The 14,213-nt window shown below is 42.8% G+C and overlaps 2 long non-coding RNA genes across 2 annotated transcripts; both read left to right on the forward strand.

Moving 5' to 3' along the window:
- The first annotated feature begins 1,089 nt into the window (after positions 1–1,089).
- Positions 1,090–9,152, forward strand: LOC138957676 (uncharacterized). Its single transcript, XR_011453128.1, has 3 exons — positions 1,090–1,231; positions 4,816–4,961; positions 9,016–9,152. It is a non-coding gene; the product is annotated as an uncharacterized lncRNA (long non-coding RNA).
- Positions 9,153–9,535: 383 nt separating this feature from the next.
- On the forward strand, positions 9,536–13,950 carry LOC138957675 (uncharacterized). Its single transcript, XR_011453127.1, has 2 exons — positions 9,536–9,671; positions 13,093–13,950. It is a non-coding gene; the product is annotated as an uncharacterized lncRNA (long non-coding RNA).
- The last annotated feature ends 263 nt before the right edge of the window (positions 13,951–14,213 follow it).

The raw sequence follows: 14,213 nt of genomic DNA on the forward strand, positions 1-14,213 counted from the left end.
GCTGATCATGGCTATACATGTAAACACTTTGCTGATCATGGCTATACATGTAAACACTTTGCTGATCATGGCTATACATGTAAACACTTTGCTGATCATGGCTATACATGTAAACACTTTGCTGATCATGGCTATACATGTAAACACTTTGCTGATCATGGCTGTACGTACATGTAAACACTTTACTGATCATCGCGATACATGTAAACACTTTGCTGATCATCTCTATACATGTATACACTTTGCTGATCATGGCTATACATGTAAACACTTTGCTGATCATGGCTATACATGTAAACACTTTGCTGATCATTGCTGTACATGTAAACACTTTGCTGATCATGGCTATACATGTAAACACTTTGCTGATCATGGCTATACATGTAAACACTTTGCTGATCATGGCTGTACATGTAAACACTTTGCTGATCATCGCGATACATGTAAACACTTTGCTGATCATGGCTATACATGTAAACACTTTGCTGATCATGGCTATACATGTATACACTTTGCTGATCATGGCTATACATGTAAACACTTTGCTGATCATGGCTATACATGTAAACACTTTGCTGATCATGGCTATACATGTAAACACTTTGCTGATCATCGCTATACATGTAAACACTTTGCTGATCATGGCTGTACATACATGGCTGTTCATGGCTATACAGTCATGTATCCACTTCGCTGATCATTGCTGTACATGTATCCGCTTCGCTGATCATTGCTATACATGTATCCACTTCGCTGATCATTGCTGTACATGTAAACACTTTGCTGATCATTGTTGTACATGTACACACTTCGCTGATCATTGCTGTACATGTATCCGCTTCGCTGATCATTGCTATACATGTATCCACTTCGCTGATCATTGCTGTACATGTATCCACTTCGCTGATCATGGCTGTACATGTATCCACTTCGCTGATCATGGCTGTACATGTATACACTTCGCTGATCATTGTTGTACTGGTTTTGCGGAACATTTACTTTACACGTATGCACTTTGCGGAACATGGCTTTAGATGTTTACACTTTGCTGATCAGTATTGCTGACTGTTTCAAGTCGCACTGTGTCGAGCACGCCCAGCGTGCAGAGCGTTGACTGTGACCAAGACGCCTTGCAGATGGAAATTAGGGAATGCTTCACGCAGTCGGGCCTATCTGAGAATGCGGGAGATGTGCAGAATGCCATTCAGACCAACACCAGCCACGCCTGCAGGTAAAGTACAGTCCAACCTGTCTATAACGACTAGCCAAGGGACCAACAAAAAGCTGTCCTTTAAGACAGGTGGTCGGTATTTAAAGGTAAATTATATAAGAAAACAAGTCGCGTGAAGCGATATAAAAATATTTTGTTAAGATCACAACCACAAACCAATCATCGCCGAGACTACATTCAGATAGTCTCGGCAAATCATACCAAAGACCAAGACGGGTCACGTTCGCCGCCGCGAGGCACGCGTCCGTAGTACTTACTGAACCTATTTTCTTTCATTCTGAGCACATTTTTAGAGTAAACATGACATTATGTATTTTTGGATTCAGAAGAAGATGGGGAATACAATGCATTCACTTTTAAATTTGTTTGCGAAAAATCGATTGTAATGACAACTTTAATCAGCAAACTCATTAATTAATTATTAAGCCTCTAATCTGAAATGTAATACCAAAGTCCGGGCTTCATCGAAGATTACTTGACCAAAATTCAACCAATTGGGTTGAAAAATGAGAGCGTGACAGTGCTGCCTCAACTTTTACAAAAAGCCGGATATGACGTCATCAAAGACATTTATCCAAAACATGACAAATACATATGGGGATATCTGGGGATATCATGCATACCCATCCCCCCGCGGTTTAGGGGGAAGAATTTACCCGATGCTCCCCAGCATGTCGTAAGAGGTGACTAACGGATTCTGTTTCTCCTTTTACCCTTGTTAAGTGTTTCTTGTATCTATAATATAGTCAATGTTTGTAAAGATTTTAGTCAAGCAGAATGTAAGAAATGTTAAGTCCTTTGTACTGGAAACTTGCATTCTCCCAGTGAGGTAATATATTGTACTATGAGGGCCCCAAAGGTGGGGGGGGGGGGGTATCATCACGATCACGGGAAGGAAAATGTTAGCTTTCACGATCACAGTTACCTTGATTTTTGTTTTCATGATCACAAACACCAGTGGCAAATCACGGTCACGGTAAAAGTTGCATGTACAGAAAGCACGTGTCAAAGTAAACACAACCACACAGTAATTCGCTCCTCTGGATCTATTGTTTATTCAACACAAAGTGAGAACTGTTGCATTTTTTATTATTATTTTTTTAATTCTCTTTCATACACACATAGAAATACATATCATGATTTGTAATCAGTAACAAGAATGTTGTTTTCATTGTTTTCTCTCTCTCTCTCTCTCTCTCTCTCTCTCTCTCTCTCTCTCTCTCTCTCTCTCTCTCTCTCTCTCTCTCTCTCTCTCTCTCTCTCTCTCTCTCTCTCTCTCTCTCTCTCCACTCATACACATTCAACTCCCACACCCTCACTCACACACATGAATATATACTTGCACAATTTCACATTTCCAGAGCTAAATCTTGTAAACCCATTTTCTCAAAAACTATTGGGTGGATTGAAATTAAAGTACATGTATGTGTGATGTGTTCTTTATTTTCAACTTTGCCATACAATTTGAGGTACACCATCGCCTGGTTTCATGGCCTTGAAAAACAAACAGGAATGCAAAAGGCCAAAAATGGTTTTACCTGAAAGAAGCGCGCAGTGCCAGTGGCGAAGCCACAAGCCTGAGCCTGCTTGGCAGGCGAGCCAACTTGGGGGGTCATGCCCCCCGGAATTTTTTTCAAAAAACAGTTAAAATCTGTGCAATCTGATGCATTCTGGGCATCATTTTTTAGGGCTGTAATAGTGTTGTGATCTTGTTAAAAATCCCATTTTAGCCTCCCCCCACCACCATTCAACACACCTCCGAACTGGCGAAAGCAATACCCTGTGCGCTGGCTTCATTGAGACCGGCGCCCGGTCGTGTTGCGCGATATTCACACGGATCATTTTTGTGGAAATTGTTCAACTTCACCGGAATAAATTTGACTTTACCGGATTTTGAAAACGGCTTTATCGGATTTCCGGCAATTACCGGAAAAGTAGCATGCCTGACAAAATCCCCAACGAACATGACTTTGATCGTCTTTGACATGAGGATCAAGTGACCCAAACTGGCACGTCTCCCCGCCACTGTTTCTGAATTTACCCCATTGTTGATATTGAAGTTTACTGCACAGGCACTCGTCACGAGGTGGGCGTGGCCTACGGCTGTCACTTGTGATGGACGGGGGTCTTTTCTTAGTGCTTTTGTGAACAAGAAACAATTGACAAGTGGCTCTATCCCATCTCCCCCCTTTCCCCGTCGCGATATAACCTTCGTGGTTGAAAACGACGTTAAACACCAAATAAATAAAGAAAGGAAATATCATACCCAGGAACTCTCATGTAAAGTTTCATGAAGATCGGTCCAGTAGTTTCTCTAAATCGAGCTATGCACACACACACACACACACACACACACACACACACACACACACACACACACACACACACATACACACACACACACACTTACACCACAACCGTCATCTCGATTCCCCGTCTCTGTTTAAACATTTAGTCAAAACTGCGTTTGGGGCCGGGGATCCTTTGGGACCGTCGTCGTAATGGGCAGGTGATCGTCATTGAGGGGTGGTCGCCATGGCGGTTTGGACTGTGTGTGTGTGTGTGTGTTTGTGCACGGGTGGGTGTCTGTGTGTGTTCGTGTCTCTCTGTGTGTTCAACAAGCAAAGATGCACTGCGTGTACCTTTTTCGCTAGCCGGTTCGCTTCGTCATCCAGCACAGGCTCTTTTATCCTTTTTTTTTTAGCATGTCCAACTGTTTTGCTTTACACTGCAGTAAGTTCATGGTTAAATGAAGGTATCCAAGAGCTCAGCAAACGTGTATTTCATCCTGATGGAGTAAAATCAGTCCAAACGGCATTCAACACGCAGTTTCAAGGAGCGGCCTGATACCGTTTTAGACAGAATTGACACTACCAGTATGGGTACGGGGTTGATCAACGCAAGCACGATCGGACAAATTAACTCAAGAGAGATATTTCACGTACCGTACATGAAATGATTGGTTAAAATCTAACGAAATGTATCCAGTAAAAATGTTAGTTTCTTTTAGTAATTCCACACTCCAACACACAAATTAAACTAGAATTGGGATACGAGTCAGCCAAACCGGTTTTGCCAACCGTAGCCTGGAACTGTGACCTTGGACTGACTCAGAACCTAAATCGAAACTGTCTTTGGTTCAATGACAACTTTGATTGTGTGTGCTTTCTTTACTATCTTGAAACTAAAATGCATTCAAAAGCAAATCGAACAGTGCTTTAAATGTAGATTTAACACACTTGTTTGCACTTCATTTCTTCAGCGACGTGGCTTTAGCATGAGGTAGTGAAAAGGAACACACCTCGCTGGCTCACCTATTTTACACACCACAGACAACTACAGTGCTTTGTTGTGTTCCACGTTGTCTTTGGTGTACGCATGGGATATACAGGTGATAGGCCCTACTCGTGATTTTTTATATGGCTTGTACTTCAGTCAAGACCCAGCGGGAATATCATCCCTATCCGTATAATTATTCATCCGCTGGGTCTTGACTGAAATACAAGCCATATAAAAAACAAACGAAAACATTCGTGTTGTAACCTATACATATATATATATATATCTTTATCATATTTTTTCAGTAACACCGAAACATACAAGCTCGCAATGTCCTGTATCATGGATATCACCAGAACCTGTCTAAAAACTGCGGGGCTAGACACGGCCATTCTTCCGGACCCCCAACAAATGACAGATGGCCTTCTTTACATCTGTGATCATATTGCAGGTCTGATAATAGTATTGGCCATCCTGCTTGATGAGGATATGTAGCTCAGATTTTGGTTATTCTCTGCATGTTGTCTCTGTGGGTCTGTGAGTCTTCTTCTTCTTCTTCTCTCTCTCTCTCTCTCTCTCTCTCTCTCTCTCTCTCTCTCTCTCTCTCTCTCTCTCTCTCTCTCTCTCAGTCTCTCGATCTCTCTCTCTCTCTCTGTCTCTCTCTCTCTCTCTCTGTCTCTCTGTCTCTGTCTCCCTCTCTCTTTCTCTTTTTTTTTTCAAGTTGTTGTTGAAATGACAGACTCTTTATAATTATTACCACCAGAAGTTCGCTAATTAGAACTAGTCAACGACCATTACATTCACTGAGTCAACGCGCGGTGATACAATCTCCCATTGGGCTTTCCCCAAAAGCCGATGCTACTAAAAATAGAATCGGATATCTGGGAAGTAAGCTTACTAAATAATTATGCAACTCTTTGATTGATTCGATTTAAGACATCACCCAATGTATCCATTGAACACTCGATTTCCCTTCTTTGAGCCGTGCGACGTCAGAGGCCGACAAAACTTCATATTTAGGTGGCCAGCTGAGACTACATGTTTGTGTGCGTTCAATCGTAAAAACTAAAACTGAGGAAGCCGTTCTAACCAGAGTCGATCAATACATAAATGTTATTTGTACTGTTGACCAAAATATGACATTTTACACAGATCTCGACAGTCATTGTTCCTCCGAGACCGCGCTAAAATACAAATAACGTATACAACCTTTGCTATGAAGAAAAATAAATAAAGTAGCCTACTTGTAAACACGTTAGAGTGAACTATCTTTGAAGGTAAAAGGAGCAATTTCAAATTCCTATATTTCACGTGCGCTCTCGAGCATGGGGATCAATATCGACTCGTTTCCGAGTCTCTCGGTTCGTATATTTGTACTGTTCGTTCTGTCCATATCACTGTTCGAGGTAGGTGACGTCATTTCATGAAAGGAATTCCCTACTCAGAATTCTAAACGGTTTTTGGAAAATGTGTAATATTTCATTTGGGACGATTACGCCCTAGCGCCGGTTTATCATGAACTCGACCACACAATTATTGCACCCATTTTTCGAGGCATTCTCGTGTCATTTCACTGAACATTTTTTCCATGAAGGGCAGTCAACTTAGCTGCCTGGCACACTTTTCGGATCAAACATTTTTTTACAGTGACCACGTGACCACCTTCCAAATAAGGGTACCCCCAAACTCGACCTGACAAAAACGTAAGCTGCAAATTAAATAAATCGACTGCAAATCAAAATGGTCATAACTTGCCAACCTAGACAAAAAGGAGAAAGTCAAACCAATTATCTATCCCGAACAATTGTTTTATTTTTCGCTATCTTGCGTATTACTTGTGTTACACAATTTATACTGAAGCAGGTATTAATCGCACAAACGGTCGAAAAGGGAGGTTTTAGCGACATTTTTTAGGGTTATCTTGACAAAATGCGCTGTATTTCAGCAATGTCTAAGTGGATTGAGTCGACAATTTCAGAGTATTATGCCTACATACGAGACGTACAGCTAGTTACATTATGTTTCAATACAGATATTCGTTGAGATATTATTCAATAGTCCGGAAAATGTTTTAAAACTCATCATAGGTTTGTGGACTGAAATTTTCAAAATCCATGGCATTGCACGCATACAGCACAAGGATTCATACAAGTACCGCTAAAGTTTAATTTTAATTTGACCATTTTGGTCAATGTGCCAGACTTGTAAACTCCATCAATTTTGTTAAATGATGCGCAGTCATGCGTGACCGCAGCGTGTTTTGTCAGGCACCCAGCGATGACCGCTGCCTCAAGAAAAACTGTCGGCACCACAGGAGCTTGTATCAATGCGCCGGTCGATTATCATTTACTTCTTCATCCTCACTCTATCGTTACTACTACTATTCACTACTGTGGCCTGTTCTCTTGTGTGTTTACATGTTTTTGTGTGACTTGTTTATATACTGAACTCCAAAAGAAACGCAAGTTGAAATTTCAAGAAATTTAATCTCATTCTTTGGCATTTCATTTTGACGAGATCGAATCGAACGAATTTCACGAAAATTGGTACAAAGCATCTTGGGGCAATGTTCTTTGATTGTCACTAACAAAAAAACGTTACCGAAAGAAAGTTCTCACCGCCAGGCTCAGTAACGCGTGTGTCCCCCATTGGCGTTGACAAGGGCCTGACATCTGGCTCTCATGGAGCGCACCAGGCGGTTGACAGTGGCCATGTTGATGGTGGTCCAGATTTGCCTGATGGCCTGCTCCAACTGGGGTGCGGTTGTTGGCCTCGGCTGGAAGGCATTCAGCTCCCTTTGCAAAATGTCCCATAAGTGTTCAATGGGATTCATATCCGGGCTCAGGGAGGGCCAGGGCATCACCCTGATGTTGTTCTGCTGCAGGAAGGCCGTGGTGGCCCTCGCGGTGTGGGGGCGAGCGTTGTCCTGCTGAAAGGTAAGGTTGCCGTGGAGTTGGAAGTACGGCACGACTGTGGGTCCCAGGACCTGGTTGATGTACCGCTGTGCATTCACGCCGTTTCCGCGCCCAGGGCCGATGCCTTGGAAGACCACGGGGCCCACAAGATGGTTGAGGCCTATCCCACCCCGGATCAAGACGCTGGGGCCTCCCCAGGCGTTGTGTTGCAGGATGTTGTTGGCGGCGTACCTCTGGTTGCGTCTTCGCCACACCCTGATGCGGCCGTCCGCGTGGCTGATGCAGTAGCGGCTTTCGTCCGTAAAAAGGATGTCCCGCCACTGCCGCTGGTTCCAGTTGAGGTGTTCATGTCCCCACTGCAGTCGCTGCTGCCTGTGCTGTGCAGTAAGCAATGTGCGGCGAGCAGGGCGCCTGCAGTCCAGGTGGTTGGCTGACAGCCGGCGTCGTGTCGTGGTGCCCGAGATGGGAGCGCCATGGGTTCCTACGGTGCTCCTGGAGGTTTCTGTAGCCGGGAGGAACGGTTGGCGCAGGTGCTGACGGTGGATGACCGGTCCTGGCGAGCAGTAGTTACACGAGGTCGTCCGCTTCTAGCGCCATCCCGGGTGCTGCCGCTGTCTTGGAATCGGGTCCACAGACAACAGATGGTCGAGGTTGCCACGCCCATGACATTTGCAATGGCAGCTGGGCGATTTCCAGCTTGCAATTGCCCGATTGCTCTCTCCCGGTCAATGGCGCTCAGTCTTGGCATGCTTCTACTGTACAAATGGCTGATCTCAGACAGTGGACGGAGACAGGTTTTTGTTCCTTGTGTGAGGTGAGTACTGTTAACGAAAAAGAATCCGGTCTGGCAGGTTTTGTGTGGGCTGCGCGAACGAAAAACAGTCTCAATCTTCAGCACGCTGCAGAGAGCGCACCCTGGGCGCTGCACACGTGATTTTCACAGGCTACGTGCAGAACACTATGCTAACTCATGCTCGTGCAAAATTTTCACCTGAAACCCACCTTTAGTGCATGAATTTTAACAAAACCCTAAATAAATCTTAACTTGCGTTTCTTTTGGAGTTCAGTATGTTTGCTGTTTTGCCTGTCTCTTCGTCTATTTGTTTGTTTTGCTTATATGCATATAATAAGTGTATGACTGATGAATTACAACGTTTACGTTTAAGATGTAGTAATGAAAGGTTGTGAGACTGGGCTGTGCTTAAAACCAGTCCTAATGTGTTAATGATCCGTCGTTGCAATCAGTCTATCTCTCCCTCCCTCCCTCCCTCCCTCCCTCCCTCTTGCTCTCTCTCACACACACGCACACAAACATACACACACACACACACACATACACACACACAGACACACACACAGAGACACAAACACACACACACACCTACTAACACACACACACACACACACACACACAAACACGCGCGCGCAAAAAAAAAAACCCAACCACAAACGCCTCTACCCCCCCCCCCCCCCCCCCCACACACACACATACTCATTGCTTCCTCTGCACAGAATAATTATGTCACATGCCTTCACATTGCGGTCTCGAATGAAGATAAAAACCATCATGTGTCCATTTTTTCCCTGCAGATTATGATGCTGGATGCGTAGCGAGGAAACAGCTGACCATCAATAGGTGCGGGGCAGAGAAGGCAAAGAATGTCGTCTCTATGTCCAGAGATCGGAGCAGCAAGTTTACCACGTGCATGTAAGTCTACTTTGCCACGGGCTAACTCTACAGAAACCTGCAGAGGACCACCGAGCTCAGCCGTAGCAAGGTAAGCCTATGAGGCGGGACCATAGACTTGTGGGTCAAGAGTGAACTTAAAGTTGCTTTGTCAAAACAAAAACCATCAACCAACATTTAACAATTAAACACACAAACAAACAAATCAACAAACACAATTAAAAAAACCATGCAAGCAAACAAACAAGCACAATCAAAAGAAAAAAACACCACAACAACAACAATAACAACAACAACAACAACAAAACACACGATAAAACAACATCAACAAACAACAAGTCAAACAAACCATACAGACACACATAGTATCATATCATATAAATGTCAATCGTGGCAGAAACAAATCCAGATGATGACTCATGCACAAGGCTTGTTTTCTACAGTGTATTTGACGAAACCCTGGACTGCGCGCGACAGCAACTTGGTGTCTGTCCCAGGAAGACCAAAGAGATTTTCGCCAACTTCTTCATGCAGTCCATCCCTACAGCATGCAGTGGAGGTAAGACTCTCCGGAATCCAAAGTAAACCCAGCAAAGAAATTTTTACAACCATTTTCGTACCCAATTAAAACATTTGTTCCCATGTTATTCCCATTTTCTCAGCCATTATACACCACTCGGGCCTTCACTGTCTAAGTTCAGGTTACCTTTTCCAGATAAACTCAACTTTAAATGTACTCTTATTCCCCCCTCTGTTTCTTTCCCTCTGTAAACTGGAAGGGCTAGTTATTTTCTCGATAAACAACCAGCAACCAAACAAACAACCTCCCAGCAACAAGCCTGAATCCTCGATAGCTCATGGGTTGAGAAGCTGCTATTGGTGGGCACTACTTTTAAGACTGAAAATTTCCGAACGCTCAAATGTACGAAATATAGATATCTGGAGCAGACAACACAAACATGCCGCATTCAAACCAACAACCACAGGTTTCAACACACGAAATCCAATATAAAATCCCCGTGCTTGGTTGTTTTGAATCGAAATCTACCTTGTAAGCCTACAAAGCAATCTGCACAAGCAAGTTCTCAAGGCAAGTAACTCTCACACTGTGTTTAGATACTAGAATTGTTCCCCTTCCGGATTTCTAGAAAGAGGGATACTTCGACAAAAGGACTGCAATCCGTCGCTCAATGATCAACCATATTTCCTTTCATAATCAGAACACACGCAAGCAAATACACTCATCCTTAAATTTAAAGAAAATGAAGCGGTTTCGTTCACTGGTTTGCCTCAGAAAACCGAACTTCAAACAGTATTTGACATTAGAAAACGGGGGCAAAAGTTCGTCTGCTATACTCAATACGACGGAAGCAAATGTCCTTAGAGATACCTAAACATGAAAATAACACAAAAGTATCTGCCTTTATTGTCTTATCAGAACAACGGCATAACTATGTACTCTAAACCACATAAACTGCTGTAAAGTGTTAGCAGACGAATGATTTTCACAGAACTCTTCCACCGCGCATTAATCACTCGCTTGCGCATGTAGACTAGCAGAGTGACTAGGACTTGATCAACTGTTTGATCGAATCCTGAGCACTCAACCAGTCTACCTTCACAGGCGAGTGATTAATGCCTGGTTATATAGTTCCGTGAAAACCATTCAATTCTGTGAACACTTCATGTCAGTTTCCTTGTGTTTGGACTAAAATCAAGTACACAGTTATGTAGAGGTTACATGCCGAGTCTCAGTGATTATCAAAAATAATGGTCGAAGTTAGCGGTTGTTGGGTAAGTGATTTTGGTTGTTGGGTAAGTTACCGAAAAATAACTAGCCCTACACCTTTACAGAGAGAAAGAAGCAGAGGGGGGAATAAGTTGTTATTCTGCTGTGGCGGTAAAGGCAGATATTGTGTGTTCTGTTCATTTTTTGGTACCGTTAAAGAAATTTTCTTTTGTCGCATGGAGTAGCAGACGAACTTTTGCACCCGTGTTCCAACGTTAAATACTGTTGAACTTGCGGCTCGCATTTGTCATGATCCGCTAAACTTTGATCATTATTTGTAATATTCACTGAGACTCGGCATGTGACCTCTACAACTTGGCTGTGTGGCACACTTGTTGGATCAAAGAATTTCTTTTTAGGTGTCACGTAACCGCCTTCCAAATAAGGATACCAATACATCCGACCGGACAAAACCTTAAGACGTTAGTTAAAACATTGATACAAATTCAAAATAGGCACAACTGGCAACTTTGGCAGAAAGAACCCAAAACCAATTATCTATCTTTATTACCAATTCAGTCCCCCCATATGGCTTTTTAACCAATCAGGACTGATTCTAGGTGACCCTCTATTTATCACGCTAAAAATTAACAAAACAAAGTAAACATGGGAACTAACAATGTCAGCGTGACTGATTCTACAGAATGACACTTGAAAAGCTGTCAGATACTACAGTCTTTATCTAAACATACAGAAAAGCCAGTTCTGTCGGTGGGCACTTTACAGAACAGCAGGGCACTATGCACCCACCTCCTGCGTTTGCAATGCCGACCCACTCACTTCATGATGTCATTGACCAAGTTCTGACGATTCAAGCGAAATTGCGTCGCTTAATTTACGTCAAATAGATCTACACGTCATTTCCTTTCTCTATGGCGTTGTTTCGAAATCTGTCGCTCTCAGATGGACAAGAGATATCCAAGCAACTAGACGCATGTTCAACATGGTTTATCTTGTGAGATTGTTGTGTGAACGCATTTGACCTGTGAATATTCATCACGTCAGGCGAGTGACTCTGATTGCCTGACCCAGGTCACGAGAAGGCTTTGACTGACAGGCATAATCAGATAAGAGTGATACAGTTCCCATTGCGGCTGTTCCGTCTGATTCGCGGGGTCGCTTCAAAATTTCTTTTGGTCGAAACAGATGCTAATAAAACCGTTATTTCTAATATGCTGACTGTTAGCAACTGATAAGAGACATGTCTCACAAATGATATCAGCATTCGCCTCCGGCTCATGGCTGATATCCATTTTCTCGACATGCCCGTTGATCAGTTGATAACAGTCAGCATATTAGAAATAACTCATAATTACAGGTTGTTTTGTTTCGTTATCTCACATTATTAAAACATTCATTCTCATGTGATTCCCATTTTCTCTGCCATTTAATGTATTCAGCCTGGCTGTCTGGAACACATTTTTGGATAACAGATTACTTTTTGTATGAGTCACGTGGCAGCCATCCAACTAAGGGTACCAATAAAACTGACAGGACAAAAACTTAAGGTGTTAATTAAAAACTCGACACAAATGAAAATAGGCACAACTTGGCAACTTTGGCACACGCGCAGAAAACCAAACTGATTATCTTTCCAGAATAGATTGTTTTGTTTCGCTATCTTGCTAATTTATGTCATTCCTACTGATGAGGTGACGAACGCATGAATGTTTGAAAACGGGAGCTTTTAGGGTCAAATTTGAAATATAATGAAATACGATGCAATAATGTTTAAATCTGGTATCGAACGTTTGCTTTTGATCCCTACAAACTAATTGATTAATTCTTAAGCTTCCAAGCTGACATGCAACCCCATCGTCCAGACTGAGTCAATGAATGTTTGACCAAAGGTTCAATCAATTTGATTAAAACAAAATATGGTTACCACAGTGCGGCCTCAACTTTTGCAAAAAGCTGGATATCATTAAAGACATTTATCAAAAACATGAAGAAGACACCTGTCGGGGTATTATATGGAAGAACCTCCATTTAAAGATTCATATAGATCTGTGCGGTAGTTTTCCTAGAATTGCTGTACACACACACACACACACACACACACACACACACACACACACACACACACACACACACACACACACACACACACACACACACACACACACTACCCCTTGTCTCGATTCCCGGTCTATGTTAAAACATTTTGTCAAAATGGACTTTCTGTCCACAGGAACCAGTGCAGGTGGAACATGGTGCGTGTTCCTTCTGTTCGCTGCTTTGCTGGCCGTCATCTGCCGGTACTAAGTCACGGCCTGACGTCATTCCTTCGTCATCATGTGCTGACGTCACATGCAATGCTTCATACCCACCTATCATACGTATATTATCATATAGCTCATGGGTGTCTGAAGCTTATCCGTTTGCTGATGCTGAAAGATTTTGTTGTTGAATTTGGCCTTTGTGGTCGAATAATAGTAGTCGTTGACTTTAGCACCTTTTACCACATAATCATAGCAGCTAGATTTAGCGTGTCTGACCAAACTATGTTTTGAAGACATACAGGGAGATGGCCCTTAATATGAATCGGCCCTGTTCTGACAAAATAACGGTGCTAGAGCGCTCACAACAATTTCATTCGCCACATTTACCCTCTCTGGATAACTGGATCTCTGGATGTAAAAAAGCACCTGTTTGCTTATGCCACTACCCTCGTAAATAAAGAATTTGTCATTGTCATTGCACACGTCAAAACAGCTGCGGATGCACAAACCACAACACTTCTGGCAGCATTCCTTCTCAATTTGACGCTTAAGAAAATTGCCAGCTGATAACACACATAGTTTGCTATAAAAGACAGTACTGGTCAGTTCAGACTGTAGTTTTGATGAATGTCTATTAAAGCTAATTATAATTCCCTCTAATTAGGCCCAACGGTTACCTAAAGAGAGAACAGCTACCAAGCACAAAATGAAACATGTTTGTAAGAAAAGAAACTAGTTAACAGCATGAAACAGAAAGTGGTCCATATTCGGGGCCCTTCCTCTTTGTGCGTGTTCATTTAATAGGGACCACCTTCAACAAACGGAAGGGAAACAAGTCGCGTAAGGCGAAAATACAATATTTAGTCAAGTAGCTGTCGAACTCACAGAATGAAACTGAACGCAATGCAACGCAGCAAGACCGTATACTCGTACTCGTAGCATCGTCAGTCCACCGCTCACGGCAAAGGCAGTGAAATTGACAAGAAGAGCGGGGTAGTAGTTGCGCTTAGAAGGATAGCACGCTTTTCTGTACCTCTCTTCGTTTTAACTTTCTGAGCGTGTTTTTAATCCAAACATATCATATCTATAT

Source organism: Littorina saxatilis, unplaced genomic scaffold (genome assembly GCF_037325665.1).
Source record: "Littorina saxatilis isolate snail1 unplaced genomic scaffold, US_GU_Lsax_2.0 scaffold_1732, whole genome shotgun sequence".
In the NCBI taxonomy this organism is placed as follows: Eukaryota; Metazoa; Mollusca; class Gastropoda; order Littorinimorpha; family Littorinidae; genus Littorina; species Littorina saxatilis.